Below are 26,327 nucleotides of genomic sequence, written 5' to 3'. Positions count from 1 at the left end.
AAGTGGCACCTTTATTTCCTTTGCTTTACTGTTCTCAAACATAATATTGACCATTCCTAAGTGAGATGGTAAAATGAGAAATTATGCAACTTGGTAAGGCTAGGACCTTTGTTTCCTACTTTGTGTTTGTAACTGTTGAAAAAATTCAAATATTTTTCTATGAAAATTAGATCTTTTGTGGTTGAGGGATCACAGTGTAGCTTGCTTGGAACCATTTCTTCTAAAAAATTCCTTGCAAATTAGACAATTCGGTTGAAGAAAAGAATCACTGGGGAATACATATGTAAACTTGAGATAATCCTCATCAAAGGGTCATCATTGAATAATTAATTATGAATTAGTGCTTTTTCCTGCTATTTGGTTTATGATGACTTTTCAGTGTTAATCAAAAAGTAATCTACAAGGGTATTAAAATCAATATATTTCTCTACACCCCCGTCCTCCTGCTTTGCCTCATTTTTCTCCAGAGCCCTTCTCACCACTAATAAAAAATCAGTATTTTCATGCTTAATATTTATTATGTATTCCCCCCACTAGAATGTAATTTAAACAGGGAGTTTTTTTGTTTGTTTATTTGTTTTACTGTTTTGTTCACTGATGTATCCCAAGCACTAAAACAGTGCCTGGTACACTGGTGGGGACTCACTAACAAAATACCTGTCCAAAAAAAAAAAGTGGTAAGTGGCTTTACAAATGGCTAGAGGTAATTCCATCATCCTCCTGAGTAACCTGGTTTTAGGAAGTACTTCTTATGAGCCAGAGCCAGATTTTATCATTCTTTAGAGCACAGGGCCTACTTTCCAATTTTTCAAAAGCCCAGAGGGCAAAGAAGCCTTGTTTCCCATCTGCCATGTCAATTCTACATAGAATTATTATTGCAACTGTATTCATCCACTTTATATTCATGGTTTACTTCAATTATGTCATCCTGACATGCATGCAGAGACCTATGAAGATAAGGCTCTCAAATATCCAGAAAACCAAAAAATCCAAACATCTAGATCATGTGGATCTTATTCTCACTGTCTAAAGTTGAGTAAGTCCAATATTAACACCATGACTATCTCCAAAAAGCCTAGGAAATCTAAAATAAAACAACTGCTAGAAATAAGGGCTAACTGACATTGACATAAGGCCATACACAGAAATCAACTGCATTTCTATACACTAGCAGCAAACAAATGAAAAGTGAAATTTTAAAAATTGCCATTTGCATCAAGAAACATGAAAAACTGGGCCAGGCGCGGTGGCTCATGCCTGTAATCGAGCACTTTGGGAGGCCGAGGTGGGTGGATCACGAGGTCAGGAGATCCAGACCATCCTGGCCAGCACAGTGAAACCCCATCTCTACTAAAAATACAAAAATTTAGCCAGGTGTGGTGGCATGCGCCTGTGGTCCCAGCTACTCGGGAAGCTGAGGCAGGAGAATGGCGTGAACCTGGGAGGCAGAGCTTGCAGTGAGCCGGGATCACGCCACTGCACTCCAGCCTGGGCGATAGGGCGAGACTCTGTCTCAAAAAAAAAAAAAAAAAAAAAAAGAAACATGAAAAACTGGCTGGGTTGTGGTGGCTCATGCCTGTAATCCCAGCACTTTGAGAGACATAGGCAGGTGGATTGCTTGAGTCTAGGAGCTCAAGAACAGCTTAGGCAATGTAGGAAGACCCCATCACTACAAAAAAATTTAAAAATTAGCTGGGCATAGTGGCATGCACCTGTTGTCCCAGCTACTCAGGAGGCTAAAGTAGGAAGATTGCTTGAGCCTGGGAGGTTGGGGCTGTGGTGAGCCCTGATCGCACCACCGCACTCCAACCTGTGCGATCAGGGCTCACCACTGGTCGCCACTGGTCACCACTGGTGACAGAACAAGGCACCATCTCCAAAAAAAAAAAAAGAAAGAAAGAAACATGGAACATTAAAATCTTAGCCAGGCATGGTGGTGCATGCCTGTAGTCCCAGCTACTTGGGAGGCTGAAGTGGGAGGATCACTTGAGCCTGGGAGGTCAAGGCTGCAGTGAGCAGTGATCATGCCACTGCACTCCCATGTGGGCAACACAGTGAGGCCCTGTCTCAAAGCAAAAAAGAAAAATTAAAATCACAATGAGAGATGTACTCCTTCACAGTGACTAAGATGTATAGCCACTTGAAAAGAAAACAACAGACAGTATCAAGTATTGGCAAGGATTTGCAGCAACTAGAACTCTCATACATAGCTGGTAAGAGTATAAAACGGTGTAACCACTTAGGAAAACATTTTGCCACTTTCTCATAAAGTTAAATATATACTTACCATGTGAACCAGTAATTTCATGTTTATGTATTTATCTAAGAAAAATAAAACCCTCTATCCACAAAAAACTTTGTGTACATGAATGTTCACACCTTTATTTATAATAGCCAGAAGTTGGAAATGATCCAACTGGTAAGCAGGTAAGCAAATGTGGTATATCTATACAATGAAATAGTACTCAGCAATAAAAAGAAACAAACTGCTGATAAAGGCAACAACATAGACAACTTCCAAGGAGATTATATTTAGTGAAAGAAGCTGGACACAAAAAAGTACTCACTGTATGATTTCTCTTATACATATTCTAGAACAGGCAAAACTAATGCTGGAAGTAAGATTAGTGGTTGATTGCAATGGGGGCAGGGAGAGAAAACTGTAAAGGGACACAAAGGAACTTGGGGAAATTAAAACATTCTACATCTTGGTTTTGGGGGTGGTTAAACAGATGCATCCATTTCACAAAAGTCATCAATCTGTACACTCATAATCAGTGATTTTTATTATACAGATATATGCTTTGATGAATGGATTATTAAAAATCCTGGCGAAGTGTGTTGGCTAATGCCCATAATCCCAGCACTTTGGGTGGCTGAGGCAGGTGAATTCCTTGAGCTCAGGAGTTCAAGTCCAGCCTGGGCAACACGGTGAAACCCCATCTCTACAAAAAGTACAAACATTAGCCGGGCATGGTAGCGTGAGCCTATAGTTCCAGCTACTCGGGAGGGTGAGGTGGGAGATTGGCTTGAGCCCAGGAGACAAAGGCTGCAATGAGGCAAGATCACGCCACTGCACTCCAAGCTTGGGTTACAGAGCTAGACCCTGTCTCAAAGAAAAAAAAAAAAAATCCTGTATACTGCATACTCTTCTCATCACGCCAACCCCATTCCCCACCTTTTAACAAGTAGATCTGGTTGCAAAAGAAAGGTCTAAATCTACAGACAGGAGAGACACAACAGCTTCAAGAAAGAAATGGGGTACTAGTCTCATTTAATCTTGCTAAATAGCAAGTCTTAATCTCTTTTACCTGCTTAACAGAATGGCAGAAATGACAGGTACACAGTTTTCTCATAATAGGGAAACCATTGCTTTCTGGAATTGTCCAGCATCTATGGGCCATCTTGAAACATGCAGCACAACGCCTACCTACAACTTGATGGTCTGACAGCAGAGGAGAAAGCACTGACTTGGAATCCAGAGACTGAAAACCAAATGCCCTTTAACAATCAATGTACCTGCCCTGTATTCCTGGCTCATGGCTTTCACGCTAGATTGGTAAAAAGGGGTTCGCTTGCTGACAGCTTAGAGGAGTTAAGAGAAGGGATTAGTCCTGGTTTTCCTGTTGAAAGAACTCTGGACAGTCTGACAGTCACTGCTGGCTTTGGAAAGGCATTTCAGATAAGGCTGTAGGAGAAACCAGGTCTTCATCATCAGCTAAAATGAATGCTGCCTGTTGTTTCAACATAAAGGAAGGAGAACCAGCCTAGCAACTAACCTCAACATCATTTGTCTGGTTGACACTGTGAGCCAAAAAATTATTTTAATCACATTCTGCATAAATCTGCTTAGCAAAAACTTTCAAACCTATAAAGCACATCAAATTATATTACAGCCCTGAAGTCCTTTCAAATTATTTTATTTTGCTGGGCTTTGGTTTTAATGATTATTACTTAAATGAGTCCAGTGCTCAAGTTGAGAACTTTTCTTAGGACAGAGTCTCACTCTGTCACCCAGGCTGAGGGCAGTGGCATGATCTCAGCTCACTGCAACCTCCGCCTCCCAAGTTCAAGCAATTCTCCTGCCTCAGCCTCCTGAGTAGCAGGGATTACAGATGCATGCCACCACGCCCGGCTAATTTTTGTATTTTTTAATAGAGATGGGGTTTCACCATGTTGGCCAGGCTGGTCTCAAACTCCTGACCTCAGGTGATCCGCCGTCCTTGGCCTCCAAAGTGCTGGGATTATAGCTGTGAGCTATCATGCCTGGCCTCAAAGTTGAAAAATTTTCTGCTGTATGGATTTTTTTTTCTTTTTAACATAAATGAGAGTCAGTCAAGGAGCACTTATGGAACAGCTACTACCAGGGGCTGTGCTAAGTAACGTGTAGCCTAAGGCAAAGACAACACAAGACTTGCCTTCAAAAAGATCTTCCAATCTAGGTGGAAAAGAATTTGATCATATTGTATGGTGTGATAAATACTATGACACAAACATATATGAGGTTCCGGGAAACAAAAACTCATCAGAGTAAAACTTTGATTGCTTCTTAAAATAGAACTAGTTTTTGATTTAAAAAGGCAGAGAGGCTGAGCGTGGTGGCTTACACCTGTAATCCTAGCACTTTGGGAGGCTGAGGTGGGTGGATCACTCAAGGTCAGGAGTTCAAGACCAGCCTAGCCAACACAGTGAAACCCCGTCTCTACTAACAATACAAAAACTAGCCGGGCATGGTGGCAGAAGCCTGTAATCCCAGCTACTCAGGAGGCTGAAGCAGGAGAAACGTTTGAACCCAGAGGTGGAGGTTGCAGTGAGCCGAGATCACGCCACTGCACTTCAGCCTGGGCAACAGAGGGAGGCTCTGTTTAAAAAAAAAAAAAAAAAAAAAAAGCAAAAAACAAACAAAAAGGCAGGGAAAGGTGTTCTAAGCAGAGAAAAAAGTATATATATACAAAGGTACAATTATATGAAACAACAGAAAGTATGAACCCCCATGGCATGTCTAGAGAACTGCCATACTTTGGTATGGCTGAAATAAAGAAGGAATGGTAGATTAAATTAGAAAAGAAAAAAAAAAAACAACAAAAAACAGACTGGGATGGAATTCTGAAGAGCTGTGTGTCTTAAAATTAAGAGACTGGAATTTTTAAATTTATTTTTAAATTTTTTAAATTTTACTTTAAGTTCTGGGATACATGTGCAGAACGTGCAGGTTTGTTACATACGTATACACGTCCCATGGTGGTTTGCTGCAGCTATCAACCCGTCATCTAGGTTTTAAGCCTCAGATGGATTAGGTATTTGTCCTAATGCTCTCCCTCCCCTTGCCCCCCACGCGCCGACAGGCCCCAGTGTGTGATGTTCCCCCCACTGTGTCCATGTGTTCTCACTGGAACTGGAATTTAATCTACAATGTTATGTGAATTTAATCCAGAATGTTTAGCAAGATCACCTGGCAGCAATGTAGAGAATGGACTGGAGAGATGCTAGACCAGAAGCCAGGGGACCAACCTGGAATGATGCAGGTAAAAAATGTTAAGGTCCAACTAAGGCAGAGAAAGTGGGGATGGAGAGAAGGAGGGTGGATATTGTTAAAAAGAAGAATCATCCACAGGACATGTGACTTCTGAATAAGTGAAAAGGAGAGAGTCTAAGATGATTTTCTGTTTCAGCCTCAGCATTTGAGTGGTTGGTGCATTAAGCATCAGCAAGATACGGAATATCACTAGACAATCAAGTTTAGGTTGAACGATAAAAACTTTGGATGCACTGATTAAAATATAATGAATGTAAAATATAAAATATAGTGTAGTGCACAGAAATCTGAAAGGTGACAATATTTAAATCCTATTTCAGTGTTACAGAGCTGAAGTTCCATTTGATGATGAGAGAAAATAACACAGAGAAATCTTAAGTCAGGAAGGAAGTTCTAGAAAAAATTGGCCTTGGAAGAGATGACCATTTCTGCCTTTCTCCCTCACATTAACTACTTGAAAAATAATCCAAATAGATTCAGGCAAAATTACGTCTATAGTTTTGCCCAAGAGGCCCATAAATATTGTATGCAAAGTTTGAAGTTTGAGAAAAAGCGATTTTAGGCCATTTTCTAAGCTTCCTTACTCTCACACAGCATAAAAAATATCTACTGGGGAGTAGGTTTTAGGTTCAACTTTCTCAGAAATACCGTGTGTGTGTGTGTGTGTGTGTGTGTGTGTGTGTGTGTGTGTGTGTGTGTGTGTGTGTGTGTGTGAGAGAGATGGGGGTCTCCCTAGGTTTCCCTAGGTTTTAGGTTCAACTTTCTCAGAAATACCGTGTGTGTGTGTGTGTGTGTGTGTGTGTGTGTGTGTGTGTGTGTGTGAGATGGGGGTCTCCCTATGTTGCCCAGACTGGTCTCAAACTCCTGGCATCAAGTAATCCTCCTGCTTCAGCCTCCCTGAATAGCTGGAATTACAGGTCTATACTACCATGCCCAACTCAACCTAATTTTTAAAGGGAAGAAATAGATCCACTGAAGAGAAAGGGAAGGAAGAGAAAGGAAAAAATGGACTCGTTAAGTTTCAGTTAAGTAAATAGTAGAAGCCAAAAGGGAAGGGCGAGAGAAGAAATTCTACTTTTTTTGTTTTTGTTTTTGTTTTTGAGTTGGAGTCTCGCTCTGTCGCCCAGGCTGGCGTGCAGTGGCACGATCTCGGCTCACTGCAAGCTCTGCCTCCCGGGTTCACGCCATTCTCCTGCCTCAGCCTCCTGAGTAGCTGGGACTACAGGCGCCCGCCACGAGGCCCGGCTAATTTTTTGTATTTTTAGTAGAGACGGGGTTTCACTGTGTTAGCCAGGATGGTCTCGATCTCCTGACCTCGTGATCTGCCCGCCCTGGCCTCCCAAAGTGCTGGGATTACAGGCGTGAGCCACGGCACCTGGCGGAATTCTACTTGAATAACAATTTCTTTTCTCTAGAATCAGTTATAGTCCCACTGTAATTCACTAGCAAGTGTACCACTCTGCCAATTATTCTCTTTTCAGAAAAATGCAATTCTTTTTTTTTTTTTTTGAGACGGAGTCTCGCTCTGTGGCCCAGGCTGGAGTGCAGTGGCGCGATCTCGGCTCACTGCGAGCTCCGCCTCCCGGGTTCACGCCATTCTTCTGCCTCAGCCCCCCGAGTAGCTGGGACTACAGGCGCCCGACACCACGCCCGGCTAATTTTTTGTATTTTTAGTAGAGACGGGGTTTCACCGTGTTAGCCAGGATGGTCTCGATCTCCTGACCTCGTGATCCACCGGCCTCAGCCTCCCAAAGTGCTAGGATTACAGGCGTGAGCCACCGCGCCCAGCCAGAAAAACGCAATTCTTTTCTGCTTTTCCATATTTCCTATATGATGGAGAAGAGGAAGGAAACAAAGATGGATTTTGTTTTGCTGTTAGACACAAAAGTTTTTTTTTTTTTTTGAGACAGAGTCTTACTCTGTCGCCCAGGCTGGAGTGCAGTGGCGCGATCCCGGCTCACTGCAAGCTCCGCCTCCCGGGTTCAAGCGATTCTCCTGCCTCAGCCTCCCAAGTAGCTGGGACTACAGGTGCATGCCACCATGCCCAGCTAATTTTTGTATTTTTAGTAGAGACGGGGTTTCACCATGTTGGCCAGAATGGTCTCGATCTCTTGACCTAGTGATCCGCCCACCTCAGCCTCCCAAAGTGCTGGGATTACAGGCGTGAGCCACCGCGCCCGGCCAGACACAAAAGTTTTTTTAATCTACATTTTAAAAACCTATTTGTGGCCGGACACGGTATCTCACACCTGTAATCCCAGCACTTTGGCAGGCCGAGGCGTGCGGATCACGAGGTAAAGGGTTCAAGACCACCCTGGCCAACATGGTGAAACCCTGTCTCTACTAAAAAATACAAAAATTAGCTGGGCACAGTGGCACGCACCTGTAGTCCCAGCTACTCGGGAGGCTAAAGCAGGAGCATCACTTGAACCCAGGAGGCGGAGGTTGCAATGAGTCAAGATTGCACCACTGCACTCCAGCCGAGGTGACAGAGTGAGACTCCGTATCAAACAAAAACAAAAATAAAAAACAAAACACACAAAAAAACCTATCTGTATCAAAAGATTCATGACCTAATCTGGATTACTAAACACAAAGCCATCAGCAACTTAGAAAAAGAAAAGTAGTTAGTGTTGGTGTTTCATTGCTTTAAACTTGAGTTTCCTCTTTTGACCAGCCTCCCCACATCTCTCTCCCTACTTGCCTTCAAATAGCAAACTCCTGCCTACTCCTTTCTCTCCAAGAATATGCTGTGGGGAAGAAAAGATGAAGATGCGGGAAGATGGGAGAAAAGAATCCTAACATAAGATATAGAAGATACACAACGGGCTAACATCATAATCCAGCTAGTAATAAAACTCTTGGCCAGGTAAGCTGGTTCACACCTGTAATCCCACCACTTTGGGAGGTGTGTGGCAAGAGGATCACGTGAGCCCAAGAGTGCGAGACCAGCCTGGGCAAGATGGTGGGACCCTATCTCTACAAAAATAAGGAAAATAGGCTGGGCGCAGTGGCTCAGGCCTGTAATCCCAGCACTTTGGGAGGCCAGGGCGGGCTGATCATCTGGGGTCAGGAGTTTGAGACCAGCCTGGCCAACATGGTGAAACTCTGTCACTACTAAAAATATAAAAATTAGGCAGGCAGGCTGGGTGTAGTGGCTCAGGCCTGTAATCCCAGCACTTTGGGAGACTGAGGCACATGGTCAGGAGTTCGAGACCAGCCTGGACAACATAGTGAAACACTGTCTCTACTAAAAATACAAAAATTAGCCGGGAATGGTGGCAGGCGCCTGTAATCCCAGCTACTCCGAAGGCTGAGGCAGGAGAATCGCTTGAACCGGGGAGTCGGAGGTTGCAGTGAGCTGAGATTGTGCCACTGCATTCCAGCCTGGGTGACAGAGTGAGACTCTGTCTCAAAAATAAAAAAATTGGCCAGGCGCGGTGGCTCACGCCTGTAATCCCAGCACTTGGGGAGGCCAAGGCGGGTGGATCACGCGGTCAGGAGATCGAGACCATCCTGGCTAACATGGTGAAACCCCGTCTCTACTAAAAATACAAAAAATTAGCCGGGCGTGGTGGCGGGCGCCTGTGGTCCCAGCTACTTGGGAGGCTGAGGCAGGAGAATGGGGTGAACCTGGGAGGTGGAGCTTGCAGTGAGCCGAGATCGCGCCACTACACTCCAGCGTGGGCAACAGAGTGAGACTCCATCACAAAGCAAAATAAAAATAAATAAATAAAAAAGAAATAAATAAATAAGGCATGGTGGCGGGCGCCTGTAGTCTCAGCTACTTGGGAGGTTGAGGCAGGAGAATCACTTGAACCTGGGAGGCGGAGGTTGCAGTGAGCCAAGATCGCGCCACTGCACTCCAGCCTGGGTGACAGAACAAGACTCCATCTCAAAAGAAAAATGTACAAAAACCAGTCAGGCATGGTGGTGCATGCATGTAGCCCCAGCTACTCAGGAAGCTGAAGCGGGACGATTGCGTGAGCCCAGGAATTCCAGGCTGCAGTGAACTATGATCACACCACTGCACTCTAGCCTGGGTTTTATTTTATCTCTATAAAAAATAAAACCAGTCCAGCGCAGTGGCTCACGTCTGTAATCCCAGCACTTTGGGAGGTCGAGGCAGTGGATGACTTGAGGTCGGGAGTTCAAGACCAGCCTGACTAACATGGAGAAACCCCGTCTCTACTAAAAATACAAAATTAGCCAGGCGTGATTGTGCATGCCTGTAATCCCAGCTACTCAGGAGGCTGAGGCAAGAGAACAGCTTGAACCCAGGAGGTGGAGGTTGCGGTGAGCCAAGATCGCCCCATTGCACCCCAGCCTGTGCAACAAGAGCGAAACTCTCTCTCTCAAAAAAATAAATAAATAATAAATAAAACCAAACAAAAATCCACACTTTACAGATAAAATTTTTAAAAACTAAACACTCTGGCTTCTGCCTATGGACAAATTTACTAATACATTCTATGATGAGCCAAATTTACAAATAAACTGTATAATAAACCAGTCTATAAACTAAAGCAAAAGCCTCAAACATTTTAGTGGAGAAGAATTATTTTACATTACTCAAAAGCTTAAAATGCCAGGATGGTTAACCGTTTGTGACAATCAAGTGTCTTAGCAACTGACTTTTTGATCTAGCAGTAGACCTCAATATACTATTTGAACATCTTATCACTAGAAATATTTTTGAGGGAAATCTAACCCATCTAAAAATTTTTTTTAACCTCCTAATGCAACAAAGGAAAGAGATTAACCTAACTAGAACATCCTAGGATATACATTTTCTTTTTTTTTTCTTTTTTTTTTTTTTTTTGAGATGGAGTTTTGCTCTTTTTGCCCAGGCTGGAGTGCAATGGCGCGATCTCGGCTCACCGCAACCTCCGCCTCCCAGGTTCAAGCAATTCTCCCACCTCAGCCTCCCGAGTAGCTGGGATTACAGGCATGCGCCACCACGCCTGGCTAATTTTTCTTTGTATTTTTAGTAGAGACGGGGTTTCTCCATGTTGATAAGGCTGGTCTCCAACTCCTGGCCTCAGGTGATCCGCCCACCTCAGCCTCCTTTGCAAAGTGCTGGGATTACAGGCAGAGCCACCGCGCCCGGCCCTAGGATATACATTTTCAATGAAGAAGATAGTGCCCCTAAGGGGGCAAAACAATCATATTACAGTTTGTGTTCTGCCAAAGGGCCACAGTATATAAACACTTCTTCTTTCTATGTAAATTTTTGCGTCCAGTTTTTCTATAAACCTGTTCCACATGCTCCAGCCATTAATTTCCCCTTTATTTATATCACTTATCTGTGTTAGATAAGCTATCACATTTCTGTGTAATACAGTTCTAGTATTTCTTCTTTTCTTTTTTCTTTTTTTTTGATGGAGTCTCACTCTGTTCTTTTTCTTTTTTTTTTTTTTGAGACAGAGTTTCACTCTTGTTGCCCAGGCTGGAGTGCAATGGCACGATCCCCGGCTCACCGCAAGCTCCGTCTCCTGGGTTCAAGCCATTCTCCTGGCTCAGCCTCCCGAGTAGCTGGGATTACAGGCATGTGCCACCACACCCGGCTAATTTTGTATGTATTTTTAGTAGAGATGGGGTTTCTCCATGTTGGTTAGGGTGGTCTCGAACTCCCAACCTCAGGTGATCCACCCGCTTCGACCTCCCAAAGTGCTGGGATTACAGGTGTGAACCACCGCACCTGGCGAGTCTCACTCTGTTACCCAGGCTGGAGTGCAGTGGCACGATTTCAACTCACTGTAATCTCCGCCTCCCAGGTTCAAGTGATTCTCCTGCCTCAGCCTCCCGAGTAGCTGGGATTACAAGTGCCCACCACCACACCTGGCTAATTTTTGTATTTTTAGTAGAGACGGGGTTTCGCCATGTTAGCCAGGCTGGTCTCAAACTCCCGACCTCAGGTGATCCGCCCACCATGGCCTCCCAAAGTGCTGGGATTACAGGCGTGAGCCACCGTGCCCGGCCTTTTTTTTTTTTTTCTTTTTTGAGACAGGGTCTCTCTCTGTCGCCCAGGCTGGAGTGCAGTGGCACAATTCTGGCTCACTGCAGCCTCAACCTTCCAGGCTCAAGCAGTCCTTGCCCCTCAGCTCCCAGAGTAGCTGGGACTGAGTAAATGGGACAGGCCTGCATGCCACCTTGCCTGCCAGCTAATTTTTTTTGGGTGGGGGGTTGAATTTTAGTAGAGACGAGGTCTTGCTAGGTTGCCCAGGCTGATCTCGAACTCCTTAGCTCTAGTGATCCTCCTGCCTTGGCCTCCCAAAGTGCTGTGTTTACAGACATGTGCCACTGAGCCCGGCCAGTTCTAGTATTTCATTAAGTCCCATCTCCCTGGTAAGATGGTGCACTTCTTTAATATGTATTGTGGTTTTTACTCTCAAAATTCAGAAACTATATAACTCAAGGTCCCTAGTTGCATACAGAAACGAACCCTAGTTGATTCAAGCAAAAGATGAAAGGTTAGTAGTGGGTGACTCACTGAATTCCCAGGAAGTCTGGAGAATCAGGCTCAGAAAACAAGCAAGAACAGGAAGAGGCTATACAGTCATAAACCACTTCTAAAATCATGCCATAGGCTGGGCACAGGGGCTCATGCCTGTAATCCCAACACCTTGGGAGGCTGAGATGAGAGGGTCACTGCAGGCCAGGAGTTCAACACCAGCCTCGGCAACATAGCAAGACCCTGTCTCCACAAACAAATAAAAAAATTAGCCAGGTGTAGTGGCATGTGCCTGTAGTACTAGCTACTCATGAGGCTGAGGCGGGAGGACAGCTTGAGCCGAGGAGTTCAAAGCTGCAATGGCACTCTGTGCCACAGAGTGAGACCCTGTCTCTAAAAAATATATATTTAAAAAACATCACTCAGTTAGAAAATGGTGAGTCTTTATTCCAGTGGCCAAAGAAAAAAATTAATGAAAATAATAAAAATGAAAAAAAAAGAAAGTGGGCAAAAGACATCCAAATGATTCACTGAAGAGAATACACAGGTGATAAACAAGCACATGAAAATAACTTGAACACTGTTATCATTAGAGAAATGCAAATTAAAACCACATTGAGGTACCATTACATACCTGCCAGGATAGCTAAAATAAAAAATAGAGATAACAGTAAATATTGGCAAGGATGCAAAGAAACTAGATTTCTCACACATTTGCTGGTGGTAATGTAAAATGGTATAGTCACTCTGAAAACCAGTTTCTTAAAAAACTAAACACAATTACCATATGACCCAGCAACTGCACTCTTGGGCATTTGTCCCAGAGAAATGAAAACTTATGTTCACACACACACAAAAAACTGTATATAAATGTGCATAGCCATTTTTTTCATAATAGTCCCAAACTAGAAACAGCCCAGCTCACCTCCAACACATATATGGTAAAACAAACTGTGGTATATCTATACCATGGAATACTACTGTTCAGCAACAAAAAGGAATGAACTATTGATACACGCAACAACCTGGATGAATCTCCAGAAAATTATGCTGATTGAAAAAGCCAATCCCAGAAGGTTACATATGGTACAATTCAATTTATATAACATTTTTGTCCAGGCTCATGACTGTAATCCCAGTGCTATGAGAGGTAGAGGCAGGATAATCATTTGAGGCCAGGAGTTCCAGACCAGCCCGGGCAACATAGCAAGACCTCGTATCTACAAAAAATTTTAAAAATTAATCAGGGGTGGTGGCATGCGCCTAGCTACTTGGGAGGTTGAGGCAGGAGGATAGTTTGAGCCTAGGAGTTCAAGGTTACTGTAAACTATGATCACATCACTGCACTCAAGCCTGGGTGACAGAGACCCTGTTTCACTTTACATATTTATATAAATAACAGTTTTTTTTTTTTTTTTTTTTGGAGACGGAGTTTCACTCTGTCGCCCAAGCTGAAGTGCAGAGTACAATGGCATGATCTCGGCTCACTGCAACCTCTGCCTCCCAGGTTCAAGCAATTCTCCTGACTTAGCCTCCTGAGTAGCTCGGATTACAGGCGCACGCCACCATGCCCGCCTAATTTTTGTATTTTTAGTGGAGATAGGGTTTCACCACGTTGGGCAGGCTGGTCTCAATCTCATGACCTCAAGTGATCCACCCACCTTGGCCTCCCAAAGTGCTGGGATTACAGGTGTGAGCCACTGCACCGGGCCTAAATAACAGTTTTTATATAACAAAATTTTTGAAATGGAGAACAGGTTAGTGGTTACAAGAGATTAGGGATGGAGGTGGGAATATACTGTGTTCACATGTGCAGGGAAAGTGGGTATGGTATAAAAAAGTTAACACGGCCAGGCGCGGTGGCTCACGCCTGTGATCCCAGCACTTTGGGAGGCCAAGGTGGGCGGATCACCTAAGGTCAGGAGTTTGAGGCCAGCCTGGCCAACACGGTGAAACCCCATCTTTACTAAAAATACAAAAAGTAGCCAGGCATGGTGGCGCGTGCCTACAATCCCAGCTACTTGGGAGGCTGAGGCAGGAGAATCGCTTGAACCAGGGAGGCGGAGGTTGCAGCAGTGGGCCCAGATCACACCACTGCACTCCAGCCTGGGCGACAGAGCAAGACTCTATCTTAAAAAAAAAAAAAAATGCTGGGTGTGGTGGCTCATGCCTGTAATACCACCACTTTGGGAGGCCGAGGTGGGTGGATCACCTGAGGTCGGGAGTTCAAGACCAGCCTGACCAACACGGAGAAACCCCGTCTCTACTAAAAATACAAAATTAGCCGGGTGTGGCAGGGCATGCCTGTAATCCCAGCTACTCGGGAGGCTGAGGCAGGATAATCGCTTGAACCCGGGAGGCGGAGGTTGTGGTGAGCTGAGGTTGTGCCATTGCACTCCAGCCTGGGCAACAAGAGTGAAACTCCATCTCAAAAAAAAAAAAAAGGTTAATAACAGTGATTGCTGTGTTGATGGAACTGCTCAGAATCTTGACAGTGGTGTGGAAAGAGAAAACTACACATGATATAAAATTGGATGGAAATAACCACACATACGCAGACATGAACAAGCAAAACAAGGCAAATCTGAGTAAGATTGATGGCCTGTATCAATGCCCATAACCTGGCTGTTACACTAGTTTTGGAAAATGTTGCTATTAGAGGAAATTGGGTAAAATGTACAAGGGATCTCTCTGTATTATTTTATGAAACTACATGTGATTCTAGTTATCTCAATAAAACTGTCAATTGAAAGCAAACAAGAAAAACGGGAAACAAGAAAATAGTTGCAATAAATAGAGTAGACAAAAACCACACTGAAACAATAAAGAATTTTAAAAGACTTAAACCCACAAGGAGGGGGATAAACTAGAGAGGAGACAACAATATTTTGGAACTTGGAAAGCAAATGAAGGAATGATAACTGACTAAGCAAACCTCAGAACGCTATATTGAATAATAAGCATGCAATAGAAAAAACTTTGAACTATACCAATCAACACTACAGAATCTTCCCCTAAAAGCTCAGTAACTGGCAGTACCAGATGATGTGAAACCAATGATTTAGGATGAATAACACTGATTGAAAACTATATAAGAAGCAATTATGGCTGGGCACAGTGGCTCATGCCTGTAATCCCAGTACTTTGGGAGGGCTGAGACGGGCAGATGGCTTGAGCCCATGAGTTCGAGACCAGCCTGGACAACATGATGGAACCCCAGCTCTACTAAAAATACAAACATTAGCCAGGCGTGGTGGCAAACACTTGTGGCCCCAGCTACTCAGGAGGCTGAGGCAGGAAGATCGCTTAAACGTGGGAGGTAGAGGTTGCAGTCAGCCAAGATTGCGCCACTGCACTCCAGCCTTGGTGACAGAGCGAGACTCTGTCTCAAAAAAAAAAAGCAGCAATTATTTATTTAATTCCTTTTCTCACTCATGTACCACCCCCAACCCAAAAAAACTAGAGAGGCTAGTTTCTCAAATAGAGAAAGCTCAAATAGAGGATCTCTGGACCAGGGTGCTCCAGGAATAGTGGAGGACATGGGTACCATATCTAAAATAAGGAGATTAAATGTGGATTTAAACATACTGAATGCTGAAGGCTGAAGCCCCAGTCCTCTTTTTCACCTAGCTCAAAGAAATCTTTACTCTCCAGGAGGATTGGAAGGGGCTTGTTATTTTTCTAAGAAATCTGGTAAGCCTATAAGAAAACACCTAACAATCTTGACATCTGGGGTTTCCCAACTTAACAGTCATCTTGCTGTGAAGCTTACCATAAAGATGTCCTGCAAATGCACTCACAGCTTCAAATATAACTTTCAGCGCTCCATCTTAAAGATGTTTAAAACGTGAGCAGACAACCAAGTACTACCAGATATCTGAGGAATGCCTCTAACAAAAAAGACAGAGAACAAAACCAGCACCTCATAAATCAGTCAACTGAGGCTCACATCAGCTAAAAACGAGATTAGTATTTACCATACTGCACATTTCATTCATATGTTTAATAAATATTTATTGGGCCAGGTACTATTATAGGTGCTTGAGAAACAAAGATTCACAAAGCAAAACAAAAGAAAACAAAATCTCTGCCTTGGTAGAGTTTACATTCTAGCAGATAGATAATAAACAATAAGCATAATAAAGTATACACATAGTAAATTAAAAAGATTAGTGCTTCGAGAAAAAATAATGGGATAGGATAAAAGGAGGGTACAGAGGTGGTTGCAAATTTCATATAGGTTGACATTTGAGTGAAGACTTGAGAGAGATGAGGGAGTTGGCCATGCTACGTAATTCTCTGTGATAAAAGAATTCTAGTAGCCAGAACCTTCGATGTAAGAGACCTAAGGCAAGAGGAGCTGTATTTCAAGGAACAGCAGAATCCAGTATGGCTGGAGGGGCATGATAGTAGGGAGAAATAGGAGATAAGGCCATAGAGGTATAGCAGAGAGAAGCACAGATCATGTGGATCATTGACTTTTTCTCTGAATGAAATTAAGAGCCAATGGAGGGTTCTGAGCAAAGAAGTGATAATGAATGGACAAGTTTCAAAGAATCATTTTGGCTGCTGTGCTAAGAACAGACTATATGGAAGCAAGGGACATAGGTTAGAAAGAGAGAGAATGGAATTTCTCAGAATGTTAGAGTTGACAAGGGTGTTGGAAGTAATTTTTTTTCCCAAGTCTTTCATTTAGAGATGAGGAAACTGAGGCCCACAACGTTGAGTTTTCCAAGGTCATGTGTTAAAGTCTGAAATAAGGCTGGGCACAGTGGCTCAAATTTCTAATCCCAGCACTTTGGGAGGCTGAGGTGGGAGGTTCTTGAGCTCAGGAGTTCAAGACCCGCCTGGGCAACATAGGGAGACCCCGTCTCTACAAAAAATAGAAAAAATTAGCTGGGCATGGTGGCTCACATTTGTAGTCCCAGCTACTTGGTAGGCTGAGGTGGAAGGATCACTTGAACCCAGAAGGCAGAGGTTGCAGTGAGCCATGATTGTCGCCACTGCACTGCAGCCTGGGTGACAGAGCGAGACTGTCCCAAATAATAATAATAATAATGTCTGGAATAATCCACTTTGCATTTGTGTAGCCTTTTCAGTGTTTTTAGGTTTATCATCTCATCTTGTATTCAGCAATCCTCTGGGCAGTTCATAGGGCAGCTGATAACTGACATTAATTTGGCCAAAATAGCTGGCCAAAATTAGGGACCAGGTCTAGAATATCCTCTCAGTACTCAATATAAAGCTATTAACTACATAAGGAGTGAATCTGCCATCATGCCCATAATATCACAAAGTGCTAAATAATCTAAGTAATTCAAGTAATGGAAATGACTCATTTCTGCTGATCTAATTCCATGGTCCCACAGGAGAGCTATAGCTATTAAATGCAGTACATGTATGTTAAGTGGAATGATATACATTACAAATTAGGAAAAAGAGTAATTTTGAGGCAAATAGGAAAAAGTGATTTTGTTACACATGATATTGTGAGCTCAGGTCTCTTTCCCGTCTTCTTTCTTTCCTACCCAAGTCTCATCCTGCAAGGTCTTTCTCAGATTTGAAAGCAGCTGATAAACAACTAATTTCCTTAAGATGGCTGTTGATAATAGCTCAAAGTATTACTTCTCTCTAGGGGTATGTATACTTTAATAGAAAACTCAAAACCTTCAATTCCAAAGGAACTGCAGTCAAGTTAGCAGGGAATATTATACTGAAGACCTCTTGGCAGTTACTCAAATCCCATTAAATAAATTCAAACTCAACAACTGTTTATTGTTATCTACCATACTGTCAGTCACAAAGACAAGACATGGTTCTTGCCCTTAAGATGCTAAGAATGGAAGAAGACCACACAGAAAATACTAGCTTTTGTTTATTGAATGCCTACTAATATTAGGCATTGAGCTAACTACTTTCCATGGGCAATAAGTATCAAGTATTATACTTAGCACAGTGATTAGCAAATAATGTATGTTCAATATATTGTAGCCGTGATAGTATAATTATAACCTTTGTAACTGCATTTAATCTTCACTTCTGCTCTATAAAGTAGTTATCAGTGTTACTTTACAGATAAAAGGAAACTGAGGCCCAGAGGCTAGGTAATATGCTCAAAGTCACACAGCTATTAGGAGCTAGGATTCAGGCCCAGCACGGTGGCTCATGCCTGTAATCCCAGCACTTTGAGAGGCAAGCGGATCACTTGAGGTCAGGAGTTTGAGACCAGCCTGGCCAACATGATGAAACCCCATCTCTACCAAAAAATACAAAAATTAGCCAGGCGTGGTGGCTTGGGCCTGTAGTCCCAGCTAGTCGGGAGGCTGAGATGGGAGAATCACTTGACCCTGGGAGGCAGAGGTTGCAGTGAGCCAAGATCACACCACTGCACTCCAGACAGGGTGACAGAGTGTAAAAAAAAAAACCAAGGCCAGGTGCAGTGGCTCACGCCTTGTAATCCCAGCATTTTGGGAGGCCGAGGTCGGTGGATCACCTGGGGTCGGCAGTTCAAGACCAGCCTGACCAACATGGAAAAACCCCGTGTCTACTAAAAATACAAAATTAGCCAGGCGTGGTGACACATGCCTGTAATCCCAGCTACGCAGGAGGCTGAGGCAGGAGAATCACTCAAACCCAGGAGGCAGAGGTTGTGGTGAGCCGAGGTTGCACCATTGCACTCCAGCCTGGGTAACAAGAGTGAAACTCCATCTCAAAAAAGTCTCTGCTCCTCCTGTTCGACAGACAGCCACATATTCTCTCACATTGGCAGCCGCATCCCTGAGACACCATGGGTAAGGTGAAGGTCAGAGTCAACAGATTTGGTCGTACTGGGTGCCTGGTGCACCACGACTGCTTTTAACTCTGGTAAAGTGGATACTGTTGCCATCAATGACCCCTTCATTGACCTCAACTACATGGTTTACATGTTCCTGTATGATTCTACACATGGCAAATTCCATGGCACCGTCAAGGCTGAGAACGGGACGCTTGTCATCAATGGAAACCCCATCACCCATTTTCCAGGACCAAGATCCCTCCAAAATCAAATGGGGTGATGCTGGTGCTGAGTACGTCGTAGAGTTCACTGGTGTCTTCACCACCATGGAGAAGGCTGGGGCTCACTTGCAGGGGGGAGCCAAAAGGGTCAACATCTCTGTCACCTCTGTTGACACCCCCATGTTTGTGATGGGCGTGAACCATGAGAAGTATGACAACAGCCTCAATATCGTCAGCAATGCCTCCTGCATCACCAACTGCTTAGCGCCCCGGCCAAGGTCATCCATGACAACTTTGGTATCATAGAAGGATTCATGACCACAGTTCACACCATCACTGCCACCCAGACTATAAATGGCCCCTCCGGGAAACTGTCGTGTGACGGCTGCAGGGCTCTCCAGGACATCATCCCTGTCTCTACTGGCGCTGCCAAGCCTGTGGGTAAGGTCATCCCTGAGCTGAACGGGAAGCTCACTGGCATGGCCTTCCATGTCCCCACTGCCAATGTGTCAGTGGCGGACCTGACCTGTCATCTGGAAAAACCTGCCAATATGATGACATCAAGAAGGTGGTGAAGTAGGCATCGGAGGGCCCCCTCAAGAGCATCCTGGGCTACAATGAGCACCAGGTGGTCTCCTTCGACTTCAATAGCGACACCCACTCTTCTACCTTCGATGCTGGGGCAGCCATTGTCCTCAAGGACCACTCTGTCAAGCTAATTTCCTGGTATGACAATGAATTTGGCTACAGCAACAGGGTGGTGCACCTCATGGCCCACATTGCCTCCAAGGAGTAAGACCCCTGGACCACCAGCCCAGCGACAGCATGAGAGGAAGAGAGAAGCCCTTACTGCTGGGGAGTCCCTGCCATAATCAGTCCCCCACCAAGCTGAATCTCCCCTCCTCACAGTTTCCATGCAGACCCCTTGGAGAGGGAGGGGCCTAGGGTGCCCCACCTTGTCATGTACCATCAATAAAGTGCCCTGTGCTCAGCCAAAAAACAAAAAACAAACAAGAAATTAAACAATAAAAAAACCCACAAAAAATTAAAAAAAATAATAATAATAATAAAATTTTTTAAAACCCCCACCAATAAAAAAGAGCCAGGATTCTGGATCAAGAGGTCAGGAGTTCGAGACCAGCCTGGCTAATATGGTGAAACCCCATCTCTACTAAAAAATTCAAAAATTAGCTGGGCGTGGTGGCACGCACCTGTAGTCCCACCTACTCAGGAGGCTGAGGCAGCAGAATCGCTTGAACCCAGGAGGCAGAGGTTGCAGTGAGCCGAGATCGCGTCACTGCACTCCAGCCTGGGCAACAGAGTGAGACTCCAACTCAAAAAAAAAAAGGAGCCAGGATTCAAACTCAAGCCTGCATAATTCTATAATTTGTGCTATTAACCCCTATATAATATTCAATATTTCTATAAAATTAATAGGTGTTTAACTTCATTTGGAAGTCTGAGCAACTGGCTAACAAGAATATGCTATAAAGAGAAAGTGATATTTAAGTTGGATCCTGAATGGCAAGTGGGAAAGAAAGGGGGTAAGAGTAGAGTTTGGTCCAGGTTAAGAATGATGAGGGTCTAAACAAAGGAAGTGGCAACAAGTATAAAGAGGGGAAGTTACAAGAGATAAGCAGGAGATAGTCTCTTAAAGAACCTTTGTGATGTACCAGATGTGAGCAGTGAGGGAAAGGTATCAAGGATGACTCACAAGTTTCTAGTTTGGGTGACTGGGCAGAAGTATTCCCAGTACTAACACTGAGAAAGTACTGGAGAAAGGAATGGAGAGAGGTGGACTTTAGGGACAAATTATGATTTTTCTTTGAACTTTGTGAATTTGAAATACATTTGGGACAACTAAGCAAGGAAATCTGTTAGGCAACTGGAAATCATGGTCAAATTTAGTAAAGATGTCAGGGCAGGGAATGGATATTTGGGAGTCACTGCTATAACTACAGTACTTTGAAATAATAATTGTGTAAGAGACTGACACATAGGTAGCACTCATGCCATCTTATGTGTAAGGCTGGTCTTAACACTGAGAATATACTGAACTCTGAAAATAAGCAGGGCCGTAACATGTCCCCACAAATCAAATATGCCCATCACCTCCATCTTTACAGAAAAAAAAAAAAAGATGTTGGAAATGGAGTGTAGCTGATATCTGACGACAACGACTCAGATAGCCGTTAGTCTTTTAACCCTGCATCCTCAAAATACCTGGCAAACTAGATGATCAATAAATATGTGATGAACAGAAAGCATGAATGAAGGAAGCCCAAAGAATTAAACAGAATTTCCAATGTTATTCAGCTTAAGTAGGGGAATGGACACTAGAAGCTAGGTGCTCTCAATCTTATGTGCTTTACATTCCAGAGGTTTCTCCAGCCTCCTTCCTCACCTGTCCCTCAAGAATTATCTTGTTCTGAAAAATATGAACATAATTTAAAATCTCTAACTACAGTATAAATGTTCCCTTCAAAATCTCATATTGGGCTGGGTACGGTGCTTTATGACCGTAATCCCAACACTTTGGGATTGCCGAGGTGGGAAGATCATTTGAGCCCAAGAGTCTGAGACTAGACTGGGCAGCCTGGGCAACATAGTGAAACCCTGTGTCTACAAAAAACAACAACAAAAATAGCCACATGTGGTGGCATGTGTCTGTAGTCCCAGCTACTTGCAAGGCTGAGGCAGGAGGATTGCTTGAGCCTGGGAGGTCAAGGATGCAGTGGGCTGTGATTATGCCATTGCTGTAAGCTGTGATTGTGCCACTGCACTCCAGCCTGGGTGACAAGGCAAGACCCCATTCTCTAAGAAAAAAAAAAATCCCATATTGATAAAAGTCATCTATAAAAAAGTCCACAGTTAATTAACATCATATTTAATAATTAAGACTGAAAGTTACTCCCTAAAATCAGTGAAGAAGTTAAGGATGTCTGTTCTTGCCACTTCTATTCAACATTGTACTGGAGGTTATAGCTAGAAAAATTAGGCAAGAAATAAAGAAAAAAGACATCGAGATTGTAAGTAAGAAGTAAAAGGATCTCAATTTGCAGATAACATGATCTCATATATAGAAAATCCTAAGGAATGCACAAAAATCATATCAGAGCCAACAAATGAATTCCACAAGGTAGTGAGATACAAGATCAGTACATATAAAACAATAGTATTTCTGTACTCTAGCAATGAATAATCCAAATATGAAATCAAGAAAACAATTCCATTTAAAATAACATCTAAAAGAATAAAATCCTCAGGAATAAATTTAACAAAAGAAGTGCAAGATTTTGGTGTACAACCCCTAAATTTGACTGGCTTAAAAAAAAAAAAAAAAGAAAAGAAAAAACAGGGCTGAGCGTGGTAGCTCATGCTTGTAATCCCGGCACTTTGGGAAGCCTAGGCAGGTGGATCACTCGAGGCCAGGAGTTGGAAACCAGCCTGGCCAACATGGTGAAACCCGAGCTCTACTAAAAATACAAAAAATTTGCTGGGCTTAGTGGCGTGCACCTGTAGTCCCAGTTATTCGGGAGGCTGAAACAGGAGAATCGCTTGAAACTGGTGGGTGGAGGTTGCAGTGATCCAAGCCAAGATTGTGCCACTGTACCCCTGCCTGGTGGACAGAGTGAGACTCCGTCTCAAAAAAAAAAGAAAAAGGGCAAGATTTGTACACTGAAACCACAAAACATCATTGATGGAAATTAAAGAAGTTATAAATAAATGGAAAGACATCTCATGTTCATGGATTGGAAGATTTTTTATTGTTAAGATTGCAGAACTCTCCAAACTGACTGACAGATTCAATACAATCTCCACCAAAATCCTAGCCTGCTTCTTGCAGAAATTGACAAGCTGATCCTAAAATTTGTATGGAAATGCAAAGGACTCAGAATAGCCAAAACGATCTCAAAAAGAAGAATAAAGTTGAAAGACTCACAATTCTCAACAGTTACTACAAAGATGAGTAATCAAGATTGTAATACTGCCATAAGGATAGATATGTTGATCAACAGAACAAAACTGAGAGTCTAGATAAAAACCCATACATTTATGGTCAATTAATTTTCAACAAGGGTGTCAAGAAAATCCAATGTGGGGTAAGAATAGTCTTCTCAACAACTGGTGCTAGGAAAACTGCATATCTACATGTAAAAGAATAAAGCTGGATCCCTACTTCACACCATATAGAAAAATTAACTCAAAATGGATCAAAGACCTAAATGTAAGAGCTATAACCATAAAAATCTTAGAAAACACTACTATCCAGAATATATTCTTACAAAGAACCTAATTAAAATATTGGCAAAGAATCAGATATCTTCAAAGAAGATATACAAGCACATAAGCACATGAAAAGATGCTCTGAATCACTAGTCATTAAAGAAATCCAAGTCAAAATCACAAGATACCACTTTACACCCACCAGGATGGCTATTATTAAACAAATGAACCATAACAAGTATTGTTGAAAGTGTGGGGAAATTGGAATCCTTGTACACTGCTAGCGGGAATGTAAAATGGCACAGCCATTTACATTCTCGCAAACAGTTTGCCAGCTCCAAACAAAGTTAAACAAAGAGTTACCACATAATCTAGCAATTCTATCCCTAGGTATATAATAAAAAAAACTGAAGACATATGTCCATACAAAAACTTGTATATGAATGTTCATAGCAGCATTATCCATTAACAGTCAAAATAAGGAAAAAACCCAAATATCCATCACCTGATGAAATGGATAAACAAATGTGGTATATCTATATAATGGAATATTATTCAACCATAAAAAGGAATGGAGTACTGATACATGCTACAATAGATTATGCTAAGTGAAAGGAGTCAGACACAAAAGGCCCCCCCAACTTTTTTTTTTTTTTTTGAGATGGAGTCTTGCTCTGTCGCCCAGGCTGGAGTGCAATGATGCAATCTTGCCTCATTGCAACCTCCACCTCCCGGGTTCAAGCAATTCTCCTGCCTCAGCCTCCCAAGTAGCTGGGACTACAGGCATGTGCCACCACGCTCAGCTAATTTTTGTATTTTTAGTAGAGACAGGGTTTCACCATGTTGGGTCAGGCTGGTATCGAACTCCTGACCTCGTGATCTGCCTGCCTCGGCCTCCCAAAGTGCTGGGATTACAGGCGTGAGTCACTGCGCCCGGCCAAAGGCCACAGATTGTATGATTCCATTTACATGAAATTTCTGGAGAGACAGAAGTAGACTGCCCGGGGCTAAGTAAAATGAAGAATTAGGGTGACTGCTGATGGGTACAGGGTTTCTTTTTGAGGAGATGAAAATATTCTGGAATTAGTGATGTGATGGGTACACAGTTTGTGAATATAGTATAAACCACTGAATTGTATACTGAAAAAAAAAAGAAAACATGAATTATTTCTCAATTTTTAAAAAAACTGTATGAGGAAAAAAAAACCCCGTATAACCTGTCTAGCTAACCTCTTCCAAAAAATTTTCCAGTTATCAGTTGTTAAATGGTTTCTGGAAACATTACATTTTTTTAAATAATAACCAGGAAAAGGCAGGAACATTAAAGCCATTTGATAAACATGCAAAAAGCTGAAATTCTACCCAGAGCTTAGGCCATCAGCCATCATTTCTCAATCTTCCATTCACACGAAATTTAAGTTTATAACATAGAAGATTTTCTTTTCTTTTCTTTTTTTTTTGAGATGGAGTCTTGCTCTGTTGCCCAGGCTGGAGTGCAGTGGTGTGATCTCTGCTCACTTCAATCTCTGCCTCCCAGGTTCAAGCTATCCTCCCACCTCAGCTTCCCAAGTAGCTGGGATTACAAGTGTGCATCACCACACCTGGCTAATTTTTGTATTTTTAGAGACAGGGTTTCACGATGTTGGCCAGGCTGGTGTCGAACTCCTGATCCTCCTGCCTCAGCCTCCCGAAGTGCTGGGATTACAGATTTGAGCCACTGTGCCCAGCCTATAATATAGAAGATTTTCAAAGATTTTCCTAGATTTCCTGAAATTCTTATGTCAGGCTCTTGGTAAAAGCCTACTATTAGGCAGTCAATCCTGGTCTGATTTCTTCAAACCAAAGTGCTGACAACAGTTCCAAAGAGTAGTTTCAGAGCTGCTAGCATAATTACTTTAATTGGAAGCTGTTTCTCTCCAGTTATGCAAGGGAGTCCATATTACATGAAAATAAAATCTATAATAATTCATCATAGTATAGGATGTATACTTTTGGAGAATATAAATTAAAATATACCCTGCTAACATCTCTCCCCATTTCTGTCCTGTCAAAAGATCATTAAGGGTATGGTATGTTAAGGAAGATCTCTTTTGGAAATGCTTATACCTGATATTATAAATGTCAAAGAGTACTCTTAGACAATAGGCTGCAAGTACTGTATTCCTGCCTCATTTTAACATTTAAAAGGAACAATAAATAAATCCAAAATACTTTTCTCTATTGCACCAAAATTTCCTTTTTTTTTTTTAACCACAATGTATTAAAAGTTAAATCTAAACATCTACGTAAACATCGAATAGACAAAAGGTCTAGACTGGTCAACATAGAAATCCATATAGAATATTACACAGAAAAAAGATGGGTTTCTTTTTGTGCAACTTCCTTAACTAAAATGCTACTCCAGCAAGGAAAAGAAAACATGAAAGACAGCCCTTTTCTTTTTATACAACTAGAAATCTCATAAGCTTATGTCTTGAGCAAGCTCATCAACGAAAGCAAATTATGTTAACTGACATCACAGACACCTCTTTCCAAAGAGAAGAAAGCAGGTCAACATTAAGTCTTTAAAAATTGCAAAACTACTCTCTCCCTACATACTCACCACCATCAGTTTAAAAAAAACAAACACCCAGACTTCTGAAGACAATCACAAATGAAGATAAAAAATTGGTTTGAGATAAGTTATAAAAAGCTAAACACAGAAGATGAGTTTCATACTCCAGGGTGAGATCACATCAATTGTAATAAAATCTAGCCAAGCAGGGCCAAACCAGTTCAGATCTCTAATGGGAAAATTAAAGATGCTTAAAGGGACAGGGTTGAGATTCATGAGGTATAGATCATGCCCAAGCCAGTCCTGAACCAGTAATCTCAGCCAGTTCCACAACATTAAATAAATTCTTCTCTTAAGAATCTGGTAGAATGAAGTACAATTTTTATGTTCTTCCTTTTACTTTTCTGAATTTTCCAAATTCTTTACAATAAAGCACTTATAGATTTCAATGCCAGAATGCTGAAACCTCGTTAGTAGAAAATAATCTCAAAGAAACATAAAACCGAGTGGACAGGTTGCTGTAAACTCACAAGGTTAAGGCATTCTCACTTGCCAAGTAG

The 26,327-nt window shown here is 42.6% G+C and overlaps 1 protein-coding gene, 1 long non-coding RNA gene and 1 pseudogene across 8 annotated transcripts in view; 2 read left to right on the top strand and 1 right to left on the bottom strand.

Annotated features, from left to right (window-relative positions):
• The window catches only part of LOC109023405 (uncharacterized), a 189,840-nt gene that overhangs the window by 85,218 nt on the left and 78,295 nt on the right, over positions 1-26,327 (top strand). For 5 of the 6 annotated variants that reach the window (XR_008671634.1, XR_008671639.1, XR_008671637.1 and 2 more), the window contains 2 exons: positions 5,435-5,525; positions 8,251-8,405. This is a non-coding gene — a long non-coding RNA (uncharacterized lncRNA). The remainder of the gene's footprint in view (positions 1-5,434; positions 5,526-8,250; positions 8,406-26,327) is intronic. The other variant, XR_008671638.1, reaches the window with a different exon arrangement.
• The window catches only part of ZNF609 (zinc finger protein 609), a 225,462-nt gene that overhangs the window by 137,257 nt on the left and 61,878 nt on the right, over positions 1-26,327 (bottom strand). The window lies entirely within an intron of this gene.
• Positions 18,778-19,796, top strand: LOC101145404 (glyceraldehyde-3-phosphate dehydrogenase-like; annotated as a pseudogene).

The sequence above is a fragment of the Gorilla gorilla genome, chromosome 16 (assembly GCF_029281585.2).
Source record: "Gorilla gorilla gorilla isolate KB3781 chromosome 16, NHGRI_mGorGor1-v2.1_pri, whole genome shotgun sequence".
In the NCBI taxonomy this organism is placed as follows: Eukaryota; Metazoa; Chordata; class Mammalia; order Primates; family Hominidae; genus Gorilla; species Gorilla gorilla.
The sequence above is the reverse complement of the archived record's forward strand: the minus strand, read 5'-3'. Positions and strand labels throughout refer to the sequence as shown.